General features: G+C 47.2%; 1 long non-coding RNA gene and 1 other non-coding gene across 2 annotated transcripts in view; one reads left to right on the plus strand and one right to left on the minus strand.

The window, feature by feature from the left end:
- Window positions 1-1,715: 1,715 nt before the first annotated feature.
- LOC120094862 (U6 spliceosomal RNA) lies at window positions 1,716-1,822 on the plus strand. Its single transcript, XR_015630077.1, has one exon. It is a non-coding gene; the product is annotated as a U6 spliceosomal RNA (small nuclear RNA).
- A 4,216-nt stretch (window positions 1,823-6,038) lies between these two features.
- LOC148003681 (uncharacterized) overlaps window positions 6,039-17,841 on the minus strand; it is an 18,428-nt gene continuing 6,625 nt past the window's right edge. The window contains exons 4-5 of the long non-coding RNA XR_015629957.1: window positions 10,799-10,882; window positions 6,039-6,337 (exon numbers count right to left, since the gene is read on the minus strand). This is a non-coding gene — a long non-coding RNA (uncharacterized LOC148003681). The remainder of the gene's footprint in view (window positions 6,338-10,798; window positions 10,883-17,841) is intronic.

Consider the following 17,841-nt stretch of genomic DNA (forward strand, 5'->3'; position numbering starts at 1 on the left):
CTGGATGTCCAGTGTCTGTCATTTATAAGTGACTCATACTGGATATCCATATCAGCACAATGATATCTAAATATAAATGAGCCCCCACAGCCTTCTAGTTCCGACATCCGATGAATTCCAGCATGGAGCCTCACATGCGGTGTCTGTCGGTCTGTAGGCTTGTGTGTTTAGGCCTATCTGTGTGCCTGTGTCTGCATGTATGTAGCCGAGTGCCTGGTTGCTGGTCAGTTTCTCCCTGCACAGTGTATAGTGATAAAAATCTACCTTCTCAGGGCCGGAGAGATGGCTCAGTGGTTAGGAGCACTGACTGCTCTTCCAGAGGTCCTGAGTTCAACTCCCAGCAACCACATGGTAGCTCAAAACCATCTGTAATGGGATCTGATGCCCTCTTCTGGTGTGTCTGAAGACAGCTACGATGTAAATAAATACATAAATCTTTAAAAAAAAGAAAGAAAGAAAGGAAGGAAGGAAGGAAGGAAGGAAGGAAGAGAGAAAGAAAGAAAAGAAAAGAAATAGTATATCTTCTCTGACTGAGGCCCCTCAAATTCTCTTCAACCTCCCAGTTTCCCATGACCCTCCCTCTTTCCTGGAACTGGAACATGGGCCTCACACGGGCTGTTCTTTTGAGTATGTATGTGCTTGTGTGGTGAATGAATCATGTGTGTGCACATGCATGTACAGACCTGATGTCAGCATCCTTCATCCCCACCACCGCCTTATTGCTCCACCTTTATTTTTGAGACATGGTCTCTTGCTGATCTGGAGTTCATTGATTGGGCTAGGCTGACAGGCAAGCAAGCCTCAGGGATACACCAATCTCCAGCCAAAGCTAGAGGCATAGCACAGGCTGCCATGCCAGCAGCCATATTACTTTCCCCAGTTATGTGACATTCTGTTTACTACCTGAGTCTTGGGAGCTGTCCCCTCCCGTGGGGAGCAAATGTTTCGATCCAGAGGCAACTGCTCGGTAACAGTACAGTGGCTGCTACTGTCTCCATCTTGTGACAAGGGTAGGCAGTTTGTTCAAAGTCCCTCCATTAATAGAGAGCAGATTTGGGAGTCGAATCTCAAGTTTACGGTTTCTAACTTTTCTTGTGGCACTGAGAACTGAACCTAAGGCCTCAGGCACGCTGGGCAAACACTCCGCCACTTAGTCCTTAGCCAATCCCTGTTCTCTAACTTCTGTACCAATGTCTTTCTCCATGCTTAGTTCACTGGGGTGACTGAGGAGGCTAAACGATTGAGCTGTGATCAGCCAGCAACAGCTGGGAATGTATCTAGAAATTAGGCCATCCCTTGGGTCCTCAGTGCAGGATCCCAAAGAAACCTGGGACAAATGTCTAACTGACATACCTATTAGCATACCAGAGCACACACAGGCCACCAGGCTCACTCAGTACCAAGACCTCCTCTCTGCTCTTCTCTCCCCTACCCCTACCCTAAGCCCCTCCAACCCAGGGGCTTTTCTTCCATTTGCCCAGCTTCTGATTCCTATAAAAGAAAAAAAAAAACTGGCCACGGGCTTTCTTGTTTCTTCTTGTGGTCCCCTTTCTTCACTCCCTCTCTCTTCTCTTCCTCTCTCGTTCCCCCTCCCTCCTTTCCTGACCTAGTCTGCTGGCCAGGTTCAGTCTGAACTCTTCCAGATGCCTTTGGCTGAACTCTCCCTCATAAGTACAATAAAATCCTTCTCCTCAGCTATACTTAAGACTGGTCATGTGCTCCTTTCGGCAGCACAAATACTAAAAGTGGAGCTATACAGAGAAGACCAGCATGGCCCCTGCCCAAGGACTCCATGCAAATACCTGAAGCGTTCCTATTTTTGAGCAGGGCATGGGATGTAAAGTGAATTAGTAAAAGCCAATCAAACAAACTGCAGAATAAATTTAAGTATATTCGCATATATATTTTTATATTTATATTATTTCTTAGTTAGGGTTTTACTGCTGTGAACAGACACCATGACCAAGGCAACTCTTATAAGGGACAACATTTAATTGGATCTGCCTTGCAGGTTCAGAGTTTCAGTCCATTATCATCCAGGCAGGCATGGTGCAGGAGGAGCTGAGAGTTCTACATCTTCATCTGAAGGCTGCAAGCAGAATACTGACTTCCAAGGCAGCTAAGGTGAGGGTCTTAAGTCCACACCGACAGTGATACACCTACTCCAAGGCCACACCTCCTAATAGGGCCACTCCCTGGGCCAAGCCTTTACAAACCATCACATCTCTACATTCACTATCTATTTATTTAGAATCAGTATATATTGAGATAAAACCAACCACAATAATAATAATAATAATAATAATAATAATAATAATAATAGTGGTTGTCTTAGTTAGGGTCTTATTGCTGTGAACAGACACCATGGCTAATGTAAGTCTTATAAAGGACAACATTTAATTGGGGCTGGCTTACAGGTTCAGAGGTTCAGTTCATTATCATCAAGGTGGGACAGCATCCAGGCAGGCATGGTGCAGGAAAAGCTGAGTTCTGCATCTTCACCCAAAGGAAGCCAGGAACAGACTGAGCATCCTCAGGCAGCTACGAGGAGGGTCTCCAAGCCCACCCTGACAGTGACACACTTCCTCTAACAAGGCCACACCTTCTAATAGTGCCACTCCATGGGCCAAGCATATGCAAACCATCACAGTGATTGTACTGACTGGTTTTGTGTGTCAACTTGACACAAGCTGGAGTTTTCAGAGAAAGGAGCCTCAGTTGTGTAAATGCCTTCATGAGACCTAGCTGTAAGGCATTTTCTCAACTAGTGGTCAAGGTGAGAGGACCCAGCCCATTGTGGGTGGCACCATCCCTAGGCTGATGGTCTTGGGTTCTATAAGAAAGCAAGCTGAGCAAGCCAGGGGGAGTGAGCCAGTAAGTCACATCCCTCCATGGCCTCTGCATCAGCTCCTGCTTCCTGACCTGCTTGAGTTCCAGTCCTGACTTCCTTTGGTAATGAGCAGCAATGTGGAAGTGTAAGCTGAATAAACCCTTTCCTCCCCAACCTCCTTCTTGATCATGATGTTTTGTGCAGGAATAGAAACCCTGACTAAGACAGTGATTATGTCCCCATTTCATTCATGTGGTGTTGAAACCCAGGAGAGGCATACATGAGCTTCCTTCTAAGGGATTCTGTCTCTCAGAACCAAACTGCTGGCTTGACTCTCCTGCAGTATATATGGACCATTTGTTTCCTGCTGGCTTCCACCACCCACTACATTTGACTCCAAATTCTAGAGTCTGTCTCTTCAGTCACTCTTCCCCCTCTACGGACTCCAACCATTCATCTCTGTTTACTGATTCAGTAAGTGTCCTCACTTTCATTCACTCTATTCTCTGGGCAGGGCACCCAGATATAGGCTATCTCTCTGGTAGCCATGGGGTAAAGCTTAAAGCATTACATTCTATGAGGAGAAGGCAGGCCTGGGAGGGGTCCCGCAGAGGGAATATCTAGGAATGGTTAGAAAGGGACTCAAGTGGAAGGATAGAAGGAGATTCAAAATAATTATTTGTCTGCATAGCCTTTTAGCAGTCTCTTCTTTCCTATGTAAGTTCCAGATGGGCAGAGCCTGGGTCTTCTTCCCTCCATTCCCAGCACCCACTTGGCTGCCTAGTAGAGTCTCTACTGCATGTGTGAATGAGGCATCTACAGTACTTGTGTCCCAGCACTGTGGTGTCAGGCTGAGGCATTAGTCATGGCTGCAAGGCCAGATTGAGAAAGGTGGGGTTATGAGAAGGGACAGAACTTAAGGGTTAGACTTAAGACAGTACCCACAGGGTCACTTGGCACAGGCAGAGGAGGTCACCCAGAGGTCCACCAGCATCATGGCCCACCTGCAGTGTTGAGCCACTACAATTTGCAAGAATGTGAGATGGACAGATGGGAGAGAAAGAGATTCAGAGACTGGGGACAGTTTGAGCATTTTGAAGAGAGACGGAACTGGACACACAAGGGTAGAGAGGAATAGCCTCTTGTAAGTGGCCAGCCCTACCACCTGAGGCCATGGTGAAGTTCCAGCCCATGCTGCCACTGAGGGCCATGTCTGGGTCTATGGCCATGCAGCGACAGGGATCAATGTCGATGTTGATGTCTATAGTTCATATTACCACTAGAGACCACAGGGATGTCCCTGGTCTGGGCAGCCCCCTGGGAACATGTACATGTCTAAGGGCGGTGCAGAATTGGCCCCACCCCTCATTGGCTGTGGTGCTCTGGAGATCTGGCCTCACCTCTCATTGTCTACAACACTTGGGGGAGGGGGCCCTGAAGCTTGCCCAGCACAGTGGAGCTGACCCTCGTGACAGGGGCATGGATGAGCTGGCCAAGGGTGTGAGCATGAGAGATTTGACTCTGCCACTCATCTGGTGAAACAGGTGCAGAGGTGATGCCCCCTCCGCCCTTGCCCCTCGCCAGCTACAGCATAGGGAGACCTGGAGGTGGGGTCATGAAAAGGGATGAGGTAGCTCTACCTCTCACTGGCTACTGCACACAGAATTGCAGGCCCTACACCTCACTCGGGCAGTACGGAAGAGCTGGTCTAAAGGAGGGGCCATGGGTGAGCCAGCACAAGGTGTGTGAGAGCATCATACATAGCTGACCACGCCCCCTTGCTGGCCCCGCCCCCATGCCGGCCCCACCCCTCGCTAGCCCTGTACCTCCCTGGCTACAGCACTTGGCCTGTGCCTCAACTGGGAAGCACAATAGAGCTGGCCTTGGTTGAGGATGGTATCCAGCGAGCCCAGTGTGGACTGAGAAACCTTCAGCTTCCATCACCTACTAGAAGTTTTAGGATAGGATTCGTGGTCTACTGTATTCCGTTGCTACTCTCAAGTATTGTTTTTAAAACGATTCATTTTTTGTTTGTATGTGCATGTATGTGTGTCTGTGTGTGCGCATGCATGGCCATGTGCCTATGGAGGGCATGGGAGATGCAGTTAGAAGCATTGATGAGCATCTTGTCATGGAGTTGCAGACTTTCTGGTCAGAAATGTAGAACACTTCCCATCACTGGGAGTTTTTTCCCTTGTGGCAGAGAGACAAATACAGTATTTCTGGTCTTCTTGTCTCCTTACAGGGTAACTTATATCCTGATGGGTATTTAAACTACTGGCCAGTGAGGCTTAAAAGGCTGGAATGGGAATGGAATGAAGAGAAAAAAACAGGAGTTCCAGGAGAGATATAATATCCAAAGACACTGACCAGCCTGCGTAGCTGCCCTGTGTTTTGCTTCTCCTTAGCTCATAGGGGCCTCTATCCTATCTGCGATGGAAAACAACCTTCAGTCTCCTGAAGGCAGCATGTTATTTTGAACAAGAAATGCTGCCTAGAGGCTCATCCCCTTGGTCCCCAGCTGGTGGCACTGTTTGGGGGAAGTTGTACAACTTAAGGCTTGCTGGAGGAAGTACATCAATAGGGGTGGGCTTTGAGAGTTGAACCTTGTGTCGTTTCCAGTTTGTCCTCTCTGATATCTGAGTGTGCACAGTTGAGATGTGATCCCCAAGCTTCCTGCTCCTACCACATCCATCTGCTGGCTCCCTACTCTCCAGAATCATCAACCAACCCAAATAATTGCTTCCATTCATATGTTGCTATTTTGACTGTGGTATTTTATCACAGAAACAGAAAAGTAACTGATAAGTACTCTTCTCTCAAGCCCCTCAACTCTTCAAGAATATTGCCAGAGAGTCGTTCTGATCAAGAAGAGCCCAATTCTTGTCAAACCCTAATTCAACTACTTTTAAGATGTGGCTGAGAAGCCAGATATATCCTGAGGCAACAATGACCCTTAGAAGTGTTGACGTAGACTCATGAAATGACCCTGGTAGAAATGACAGTCTGCCACAGGCCTGGTGAAGTTCCTTCATGGGCTTCTTGGATGTGGCACACTGAATAATGGACCAGTTTCCAGATTCTCACCAAGATGTAGCATGTATGTAGGTTTAAAGGAGCACGATATGACCACCAGTGACCATATACCTGCTGACTGATGGTTAGACCCTCCCTCCCCGAAACAGTCTTACAACACAACACAGTCTGATTGAGCTCTTTTGGTCCCTATATTTCATTGATAATTAGCAGGATGTGACTTTTATGTTGTCCCTCAAATCCCACTTCCACTGTGGTCCTTTCCCTCCTCCTCTAACTCACTGCCACCACATGACATTTGCTGTGTTGCACCTGGGCCCGTCCTTTTGACATCAGAGGCGTCTTCCAACTTGTATCCATTAGCTCTTCCGACCAGCATCCTATCTGGCAAAGAATAGGCTCAATATGTCTTGTAAAACTCCCAGTCTCCTTTTTCCAATTTGCGTTGATGATAAGAACATCTTCTGATCTCTTTTCAAAAAAAGATATAATTAGGGATACAACTGAGAGACCAGCAAGGCCCGAAATCCTATCCTGGTTAGACACTAAGAAGTTAATTTGATGGATGTTGATGGAAAAAAACAGATGAAAGATTATATTTCTTACAATGGGAGGGGTATCCAGAACACTTGCCTAATTGCACAGATTTTTTTTTCTTCTCACCAAGGGCCACCATGGTGATACAGTGGGTTGAGACATAGGCTGTGCACACAAAGGGTTTATGCTGCTAGGGTATTATGGGGCGCATAGAAATACCCAAGGGAGTAATGTCATAGGTAAGTGCGTGTCTTTGACACAGGCGCAGTTATGTCAAGGACTCCAATGCCTCAGCCTCATGGGAATGGCTAGGCCTTCCCCAAGTTAGGTTCAGGTGGATGACGTCTTCTTTTGGGGTTTCAGTGTGAATGTAGACAGTATGTGTAAAAAATATCTAGCATAGCTTTCTCTTCCGGTATGTTCACTGCCTGAAGACTGCTCCCCTACCTACAGAGACTAGCTAAGTCTGCCTCCTGGATTCAGTTGCACACCATGAACCCATCTTTATACTCAACTTTATGCAATAACCCTGCTTCCCTGTTCAACTCTTGATAAAAAAAAAAAAGTATTCTCAGCTTTTGGGAGCTGCAATTCCTACATCAGAAAGCCTAGTGCATCCAATTCTAGTCCCCATGCCCCACCTCTCTGTCTCTGTCTCTTTGTCTTTGTCTCTGTCTGTCTCTCTGTTTCTCTCTCTGTGTGCATGTGTGTGATTCCCTCACTGCCCCAGTAGAGTTTATTCCTTGAGCCAGGTTAATATGCCAGGGTATCCCAGGCCCCAGGCCAAGACCTCTTACCACCAAGGTCCCAGCTATCAAAGTATTGAAGCCCAGCAATCAAAAGCCCCCTTTGGTTCACCTAATTAACACTCCCAATCAAAATACACTACCCCACCCTAGCCCACTCTAACACAGCACTCACCCTTTTCTCTTCTTTAAGTGACACCAGCAAGATCATTTGCTACTGTTTTTCTCCTCATCAGAAAGCAGCCATCTTAACTTGTCTGCCCTGCTTAGTGAAGGATCTCTCTGGGAAAGCAGGTGTTTGTGTGTGGTTTGTGCCTAATCTAGGGTTGGAAGGGAAAATGCCCCGCTGTGTTGGGGGCGGGGGTCTCCTTCCCTTTTCCTTTACTGCACACACTATTCTGGCGAGAAATTAACACTTCAGAGTTGTTTGCAGTGTGCTATGCCTTGGTTTTTCGAAACTGGGGCAAATGCTTTAGGTGGGGGGCGGGCGGTGCTGTGTACTCCCACAGCAACACCAAGAGCATTAGAGAGCCCTGCTCCTGCCCTACGTCCCTACCCACTAACCTAGAGGAGAGAGATGCCTGGAGCTCTCTCATAGGCAAAGATTCCCTGGAGGATTTTAGAGAAGGGAAACTGTGGCCTCTTTCTCACTTTAGACCTGGCCAAATGTCCAGGCCTCTGAGAAGCCTGTGGGGAAGCTGGAGTTGCTTATTTTCGGGGGCGACGGGGTTCTGGGCCTCATTAGATGCTTTGGAGAATCTTCAGTCCTTAGGAAAGTGTGTGTGTCAGCCCTGGATGGTAAGGTACCCAAGGGTGTCCTGGATTAGTTGGACTGGACACTGCTGGAGTTTGGGGAGAGAAAACACGGGTGTTTTCCTGGCAAGACCAGTATATGATAGTTTCTGTACTGCCTAAGCCACCATATCCACTGTTCCCTTCCCAAAGAGGCTGTCCCCTATGAAGAGAAGGCCCCAGCCTTCTCCAGTGTTCTTCCAGGACCAGGAAGCACAGAAGGCCCTCTTTGTTCAGGTATCACCCAGGTATCCTCTGTTAGAACAAGGACACATTCTGACCAAGAGTTTTATCAGAGGGAACGTTCCAGAAAGCCCACCAAGCTCCCTGGTCTCCTCTGCTCCCAACCTCGAAGGAGGCAAAAAAATGCAAGGGGGCAAGATTGAGGGAGATCTGGGAAATGGGATGGCAACCCCACTCTCTGCAGCACCCATCCCCCACCCTGCAGTCCCACAGGCCACTCTGTATGCCTATTTCAATTTAAGTTGGTGCCAATGTTTTCACTAGTAAGCGACAGATTTGAAAGGCCATGCTAGTGACACCGTAGTGCGTGCCAAAGAGCTCTGGCAGAGAAAGCTGGTTTTGGTTAACCTGAAGAATGTTCTATGATAGACTCCAGGAGTGCTGAACACTGACTAAAAACTAGAGGTGACCAGGGGGACTGTCTGGAAGGTCAGGCAACCATGAGTACAGAACCCATCAGGAGAACAAAAGAGGGCTGTTCATGCACCCACACTCTCCCACACCCAACACCCCCAACTCACTAACATCCCCAACATCCCTTGGTCACCAACCAGAGCCTCAGCCAGGAAAGTCCTGCCTACCCCTAGGTGTGGAACCTTGTAAAAGAAATGGACTGCCCTTCCCATCAAAGGGTTAATAAGAAAAAGTTCGTTTAAGGAATTGTAAAGCAGAGGATTGGCAGAAATTCAAGTTCCTCCAGGGTCATCACTTAAAATCAAAATACGTGCTCAAGGTTGAACTCTGTGCGCTAAAAATTACATTCCGCTTATCAGCACTGTTGCTTTAAAGTAACCAACTTCGTAAAAATGTGAGCCCCGCTCAGACTGTAGCAAGTGAGGACCTCTTTGTCTTAGGGGTAAGACTGGCCGTTCTTGTGTGCTTGCTTTGGCTCCCCAGTCTGTGATGACTGAAAACTGTTTTGTGTTGCCGAAATACTTTGGATTGTACCTACATTTTCTTGGGAGCCCAGTCCTATTTCCAAGATGGGGGACATGGATCGGAGCAGCCAGCTCTCCGTTTGTACTAACCTGAGGAACTTCCTTCACGTTCAGAGTAAAACCCAAGTCAAAGGCACCCTGAGCACTCTTGATAGGGTCCTTGGCCCTTTCTTCATAACTCTCCTGTCCCTCTGGGCCCCAGCCTGGAGAAATGCCAGGATCCCTGAAGGATCCCAGCTCCAGGTGACCTTCAGGGCTCTGTGCTGTACTCCGCAAAGAGAAGCCTTCCTCTACCCTCTTCACGGAGCCATGGGCTCTTGAGAGAGCAGAGCAATAGCATGGGTATGAAGATACACAGAGATAGGAAGACATGGAAAGGAAAGACAGAGACAGGAGAGAGAAAGAGAGAGAGAGAGAGAGAATGAATTTACCACAAGGAATTGCCACACACCGGTCTGTCTCTTAGCTTCTAATGTCCCTAACACTGTTCCAATTCAGAAGCAACATCACTGATAGGTACAGATCAGTTTTAATTTGTCCCTGAGAGAATCTAGTAGCAAAGCCATTTCTTTTCTACCACCCAAGGAGGCTGCTGGGATTTCCATGTCAGGTGTCCCCTAAAAGCCCAAGTGACAAAGCTACAGTATTGGGAAGCAGGAAACAATTAGGAGAGAGAGTCCTTAGATCGATGAAGGGTGTGTTAGCTGCTCTGTCATTGCTGGGACAACATCCCAGACAAAGGCAACTTAAGGAAGGGACTCTTTGGGCTCAGGATTTAACAGTCCGCTTCATCATAACAGGGCAGTCATGGCAGCGAGAGTGTGAGGCCATAGGTCACGTGGCATCCACTGTCAGCGAGCGGGCGAGAGACGAATGTTGGTGCTCAGCAGTCGCTCTCTTTGTCAGCCTCAGACTCTAGCCCATGGAAGGATAGAAAACTCTGTTAGGGCGGGTCTTCTCACCTCTATTAATTCCAGCTAGAACTCCATCACAGACATGCCCACAGGTGTCTCCTATGTAGTTCTAGATTGTGTCAAGTTTATTCTAGATTTGTGCGGACCAATATTAACCATCACTAGGGTATGTCCTTGAAGTGTATAGTGTGGTCCAGGCCCCTTCCTTATTCTCTTCTGTTGCCTCTTCATGAGATCGGCATATTTCCCCACTAAGCCGTCCCCATCACAGCTGTCACTCCCAGCAGAGACTCACAGGGATGAGCCTCACCAGTCTTGTATCAGAACCTGCAAAAACCCATGTGTGTGTAACTTAAGTCTCTCAGGTGCACTAACTCACAGTGTCATAAAGCTTACATTGGCCCCACAGAGGAGCCAATGAGATGACCATATGAGTGAAACTACTTGCCTTAGCTTGGTTGACATGCAGGTCCCCCAGCAACTGGAGCAGAGGCTGTCCTTGAATCTGTTGCCTGTGGACTCCCATTCCCCTAAATGGGCCACCTTGTCCAGCCTCAGTGGGAGAGGATGTGTCTAGTTCTGCAATGACTTGATGTGCAGTTGTGGGGTGATACCCACAGGGGGCCTCTTCTCTTCTCAGAGAAGGGGAGGGGGAGGACCTATGTGAAGGGGGCCTTGGAGGAGGCAGGTCAGGGTGGGAGGGCTGATGTTGGCATGTAAAGTGAATAAATAAGTTAATTAATGAAAACAAAAATTACTTACCATGTGTGCATGAAGTTCTACCTATGAACTCACAGCTCTGACCTCCACATGTGTACTGTGGCACAGATGTTCCTACAGGCACACCTAATAAACACACAATAATAATAATAACTATTATTATTAATTATTATTATTAATAATAATACAATTTTCTTTTCAACTCAGCACCCCAGACTTCTGCCAGCAAAGGGGCATCTCCGGCTATCAGAAAGGGCTCAGATGCCAGGCCCCAGGATCTCTACAATGTGGCATAGTCCCTCTGCTGTGTTCTCTCTTCCTCCACCTCTCTTTCCCCTCTATGGTGCCATCCAGGGCAGCAAGCCCTGTTACACCTTGCCAGTCTCCCCACCCCCACCCCGAGGTCCCTCAAAGAGGTAGAAGAGTGTCTGCTTCCTTTGCCTGAGATGCCCAGAGAAAGCCAGATGGAGCTGGAGGGTGTGGGGAACGGTGGGCTGTGGACAGGAGGAAGTGGTAAGGCATCGAGTACCATTTAACGTTGCCTCTAACCGCTTGCTCTTTCTCTCACCCCTTGCCACACAGCTCACACACACACACACACATGCGCGCACGTACATTGTATCTTTATCCAATCACTGAACTATTGCTAATTATAGCCAATGGGAGTAAAAACCACATCCCACAGCTGGACACATTCTGTTCATAATTAATTAGAACTAATTGATTAGATACCTTTACTAATGTGTGGTTTTATGGTCAGGAGGATATGTAACCAAATGCTACCCGGCAAAACTGCTCACGGTGAGCAGATCAATGAGAGCGGCTGGGGGCAGCTTTCTCAGCAGCATCCGGGCCAGGCCTTTCCCTGGGTATCCTTCTCAGTGCACCTCAGCACTTGCAGAGACTTATGAGCTTCCCTGGTCTATACTGGTCAACCTACAGACTCCTGCGCTAGGTGTCTGTCGGGATAGTACAGCCTGTGGGTGGGTGGGAAGGCCTTCAGGAGCTGTTCCCTTCCTGTACTGCCTGGAGTCTTCCAGCCACAGCTAGATAGACTTTTTGACAGCCGTCCAAACCTTCCCCCAAAGCAGGTTTAGCATTTGGAGGTAAATATGGATCCAGCCTGGAGGCTCCTGTCTGCTGAGCACAGGCAGGTCCGCCGAGGTCTGGTTCCAAACGCTGCTAGCTCGCGCGTGTTGATCCGGGCTATTCTGATAGACATTCTTTCCCTCTAACTTTCTTCATTAACCTCTTGGTTCTAGGAATCAGGACACTGAAGCAGAGAACTAGAGCTCACAGGTGCTGCCACCAACTCTGCCATTCCGACTGGCAGAGACAACGTGCTGGTTCATTCTTGTCAACCTGAGATGAGCTGGGGTCACGTGACTGGGAAGGGGGGATTGTGGTTGATGAATTGCCTCCATCAGATTGCGTTTCCTTTATTGATGATTGATGTGGGCAATGACACTGCTGGGCAGGCGGTCCTGGGTCTCATAAAAAGGCAAGCCAACAAGCATCTTTCTACCACCGTTCAGTTACTCTCTCTGCCGCAGCCTCGGTTTCCCTCAATGGTGGGCTGTAATTGGGATCTGTTAGCCAAATAACCCTTTCCTCCCAAAGTTGCCTTTGGTCGTGGTGTTTTACCATAGCAACAGAGAGCAAACTGAAACAACAACAACAACAACACAACAACAACAACGACAAAAAGTGGTACCAAAAGTGGGTTATTGGTGTGACAGACCTAACCGTGTTGTTTGGGTGTGAAGAATTGTGAAAGTATTTGGAACATTGAACTGGAAGAAGCATTGAATGCTGGGAGCCCCAGGATAGGGTGGGGAGCTTCTGGTGGGAGCTTGGAAATGTGTAGAGGGAAGTGTAGAGAACGGAAGCCCGGCCTGTGAGATTTCAGAAGGAAGCAAAGATTCCATAGGGACCATTTGTGAGATGTATCTGACTTAACACGCTATAAAATGAAATAATTGTTTTCCTGGGACAAAGAACACTGGTTAGCTAGGAGTGAAAACTCAGCTGTGATTAACAAGAGACTGGCATCAGTGAATGAAATCTTCTGACAAGTATGTCCTTAGAGCCAGCACATGAAGGCTGTGGTCCAGAAGGAGCCAAGGCTGTATAAAGTGCTGGCAGCAAAGCCTGGTGGTGTGTAAGTCTCCCTGGTACTACTGGTTTTGAAGGCACAAGGGGATCATGGAAAGCTGCTAGGGTTTGGCACTGTAAGAGGCCATTATAGGGATGTAGCCTCAATTGTAGTGGAGACCCCAGAATTGAAGGGCTCGTGAGGAGAACCTGAGGTGTTACGCCATGTGGCAGGGTTAGAGTTCCTAAAGAGAGGCCAGGAGGTCATTTGGGGAGACAGCCTCAGTTGTAGTGGAGACCCCAGCACACAGGAGACATCAGGACCATGGGTCCCATCAAAGAATTAACCCTTCTTTCCCCGAGCTGCTTTAGGCCATAGTGTTCATCAGAGCAATAGAAAACAAACTAGCCAAAATAAACAAAGAGCCAGCATATTACTTACTTTTCTCATTGCTGTGGTAAAATACACACCAGAAACAATTTAAGGAAGGATTTACGGCAGCTCATAGTTTAAGGGCAGAGTCCATAAGGAATGAGGAAGGCATGACGTAGGAGTTTGGGGCAGCCAGTCACAAAGCAGATGAATGTTAGCCGGTTTGCTTTTTCATGCTTATTCAACTGGAGACTTCGTAGCATGGTGTTTCCCACATTTAGGGTTGGTTTCCTACCTTCGATCTAGAAACTCCCTGACAGACATACCCAGAGACTTGTCTTCTCAATGATTCTAGTTCCTGCCAAATTTACTATGTTGACTCTCACACCCAGTCTGGTAACTGAAGGGCCTTCACTGTAGGGAGGAACCCAGAATTATGAGTCTATTTTCTGCCTTCCCCACAATACCCCTCTTTGTGGGAGCTGGATCCTAGGATAGGTCCCTTCCTGGCTTTCATAGGATACCCAGAACACAGGACCAAGAGATGCATTCTCCCTCAGGCACCAAACTAAGGTTCTGAACTTGACCCTAGTTGGTCATATCTGGGAACTGGCAACTCTGTGTGAAGTAGTTAGGCTTAGGAGACAGGAGTGAGCTTGAGTTGGTGTCTTCAGGGGATGCCACCATGGCCAGCATAACACTGTCTTCACAGATTTTGCATGGACTGGTTGTTATAGTCACACTGAATATATGAAGCATAAAATAAGGCAGCCGACTCCTTATCAAGAGGTTTCTACCATAGATTATACAAAGTATTTTCTGCATGGTTTCCCATGATCATTTGGTCTTTAGAATTCTTCCCCCCCCCCCCCAGTGGCCTCTATTTCATCCCCTTCCTCTCGTGTATTGTGTGTATGTATTTATGTGTGTGAGTACATGTGCGTACGAAGACCAAGGCCAACTTTAGATGTCATTACTTAGGAACAATTCATCTACCAGAACCCAGACTTACCAGTTGTGCTAGGATAATTAGCCAACACACCAAGAAAACTGCCATCCTCTCCTTGGAACTACTATGGGCACGTGCCATCACATCTGGGTTTCTACATGGGCAAATGACCAACCTTAGGACCTCATGCTTGTACAACAAACATTGTACCAACTCGGTCAACATTTAGATTCTCATTAGGCATAGCCCATCTCTTTGATTGGACATCTCCAGGCTGAGGGAGAAGTAATAGCCCAAGACTACAGCCAGGGCTTGGTAAGGGTAGCCATGAACTCTATCTTTCCAAGAAGAGAGCAGCACCTCACTCTTTGTGTTAGGTGTGAATTCTGAGAGGAGTTCCTATCCTGTGTCAGACTCAAAACTCAGTGCTGACACTAAGAAGCTCTACAGAGGAGGGCAGCCCTGGGCTCCTTTAGTGAGCTGTTGTGGAAGCTAGCAGGGGTGGTTAAACTTGGTCATCAAATTGACTGCACTTGGAATCAACTATAATCCAAATTTCTGGGGGCTCCCCTTAGGGGAAGCAGGAAGACTCATCCTAAATCTAGGCCACACCCTCTGGTAGCAGCAAATAAGAGGAAAAGGCCAAAGAAGGAAACTTCATTTTTTTCTTTTAAGTAAAAATATAATGAGATACTTTCCTCCCCCTCCTGTGTCCTTGTCCTTTCTCAGTTTCATGGCCTCTGGCTTCACCAACCCCCCCTCAACACACACACACACACACACACACACACACACACACACACACACACACACACAGAGAGAGATAGAGCATAGTTTTTAATCCTCAACAAAGAAACTTCTACTTGCAACATACAGAATTGTTACCTTCTGAGTACTTGCCCTCACTCTAGCTGGCAAGTTCTGAATGCTGAAGCATTCCTTCACAAGAATTAGAGCCAACTTTTTGGGGCTTCTAACATAGACTGAAGACCAGCAGCTCTCCAGTGCCAGGTTATCGCTGTTAAGACATCCAGTCTCAGGGACTGAACATCTCAGCCTTTCCATTGGACTGCCTGGAACACCAGATATATATGGTCTATTATATATTATGTATATGATATATACATATATATGTATATGTATGTGAGTGTGTATATGTTGAAAGGATAAATGGATGAATTAGATGAATATGCATATGTGCATGTGTATATGTATATGTGTATGTGCCTGCAAATGTATACATGAATATGAATCTATAGATAGGTAGATAGATAGATAGATAGATAGATAGATAGATAGATAGATAGATTCAACTCATTCATCCATTCATGCTATCAGCTCTATTCCTTCAGAGAACCCTGACCAGCAACCCTAGAAAGGGCAGGACGGTGAGTCTCATTGGACCTAGTTTTCCTATCCTGGTGCACAGATTCTGATACTGCTTTTCCAACACATTGAGAGATGGGTCCTATATTTTTAATGTAGGTCTAACTCTGCATCCGTAATTATTTCCTCAGGCTAAATTCTCAGGCACCGAACTACAAAGCCAAGGGTTTTTATGTTGAAAGCTTAGGATGGGAATGTCAAACTGCCTCCAGAAATACTGGATCTCCCAGCATGAGATCCCTCTCCTCACCTCATCTCACCTCACCCCCACAGAATAGACCTTTTTAAAGGTTTTCTAATGTGGTAGGGGAACTAATCCTGCATTCAAATATATGCGGTGTGTAGGCTTCACTGGATTAGACCTGTACTCCACACGGTGCGTGCCAGGTGTCTCTCCTGCCCTGGCGCTTGGCAACACACCACAAACAGGAAGGGTCTTGGAGCCTATTTGGATCTTAACTCCACCCAACCCCTAGTTAGCCTGGACTGGAAATGGGATATTTGACAACAGTGTCTGCCTTAAAGCATCTAAACCCCCACTTTTAGATCTGTATGAAGCAATAGATGAGACAAGAAAACCATGCCCTCTGTGGCATGTCTTAAAGAGCACACATCCTGCTTGGAGGGAGGATTTTGATAGGCTGCCTTAGGGTAGGAGTGTGTTCCGGCGGCTGCCGGACTATCCACTGTGAGGTAGCCATGTTTTTCTGGGTAGCGTTTACAAGTTAGGTTCAAAGAGGAAATGTATTCCCCAGGACATCCCAGGATAGCGGTTTGGCCCAACTCTGGCCCAACTGTGTACTCCTCTGCCCCAGTTCTCAGTGCCCAGTCTGTCTCCTAAATAAAAGCAAAGATAATCTACTGAAAGAGTTTTCAGGCAGCCCCAAATGCCTCACATCCCAGCCCACTGCTGAGGCGGCATCCTTCTGGTAAGTTGATGCCTTTGGAATGGTGGTACCTCTGCAGACAGGAGACAGAGACTTGATTCATCTTATGGCCGTGTCTCTGCAGGACTCAACATCTGCTGGTACTGAAAGGCATAGTCTCTGGCCTTTCACAATCCTCAGGAGCCAGTGACTACTTGTCATAGTGATTGTGGACTTGACAGGTTCTACATCACCTAGGAAACCAGCCTTCCTTCTCCTTGGTCCTCTGATGATCAGGTTTCCGTCGGGTCCCCACGCACCAAATAAATGCAAGATATTATGGTGAACAGGGAAAGCCTTCATAAGTTGTAGTACTCCCCTGCTTTGGAAGTGACTAGCTAGCCTCCTCTGCTGAGCCTTGTCCCCTCCCTGCTGTTTCTGATTGCTCTTGGACACCTCTGCTCATCTACAAAGCAAGTCTGGGCAGTGCTGATCTTGAAAGTGCTGGCCCTCACATTTCGCCCTTGCTTCACCTCGCCCTCCCCCTTTCCGATGATTTGCCTCTCCCTTTCCTGGGGAGCTGAATGCAGTTAATTAGGAGAAAACACCTGCTAATTGTGAGTTTCCTCTTCCTCTGACTTTCTCTCACCTCACAGTTCATGTTGGGCATTTCTCCACAGTAGCTTTACTCAGTCTTTGTGGATTTTTTTTTTAATGTTTTAAACCTTTGATGTTAAAATAATTACAGACTCACAGGAAGTCTCATAAAAACAGCGTGAAGAGATCTTCTGCACCCTTCATTCAGCTTCTCGGAACAATTCTATCTTCTATAAGCTAATACAACATCAAAGCCAGGGAAGTGAAATTGCTCTAAAGTGCACAAACCATTCACTCTATGTCCTTCTAGCTCTTGGCTGGAGTCAGGTCACAATCACCGAGATTGGGACTTGGGATTTTGGACCACAGTTACCAGCGTTCTTCTGTAACAAAAACACCTGAACAATCTAAGAAAACATTTATTGGGGTTTATAGTTTGTGGGTAGATCATAGTAGCAGGGATGTGAGGTGGCTGGTCACCTTGAAGGGTGAGAGATTCTATATTGGTGCTTCTCAACCTTCCTAATGATGCAACCTTTTAATACAGTGCCTCATGTTGTGCTGACCCCCAGCCAAAAGATTGTTTTTTGTTGCTACTTCATAGCTGTAATTCTGCAACTGTTACAAATTGTAACTGTTACAAGTTGTAAACATCTGTGTTTTTCAGGTGGTCTTAGGGGAAACCCTGTGAAAGGCTTGTTGGACCGGCAGAAGGGTCTCGACCCACAGATTGAGAACCACTGATCTAGACAAAAGAGAGAAATATTTCAGCTCAATGTTTTGGAGATTTCAGTCCATTGTTGCTCTTGGGTCTGTGGTT

The sequence above is a fragment of the Rattus norvegicus genome, chromosome 9 (genome assembly GCF_021556685.1).
Source record: "Rattus norvegicus strain SHRSP/BbbUtx chromosome 9, alternate assembly SHRSP_T2T, whole genome shotgun sequence".
Classification (NCBI taxonomy): Eukaryota; Metazoa; Chordata; class Mammalia; order Rodentia; family Muridae; genus Rattus; species Rattus norvegicus.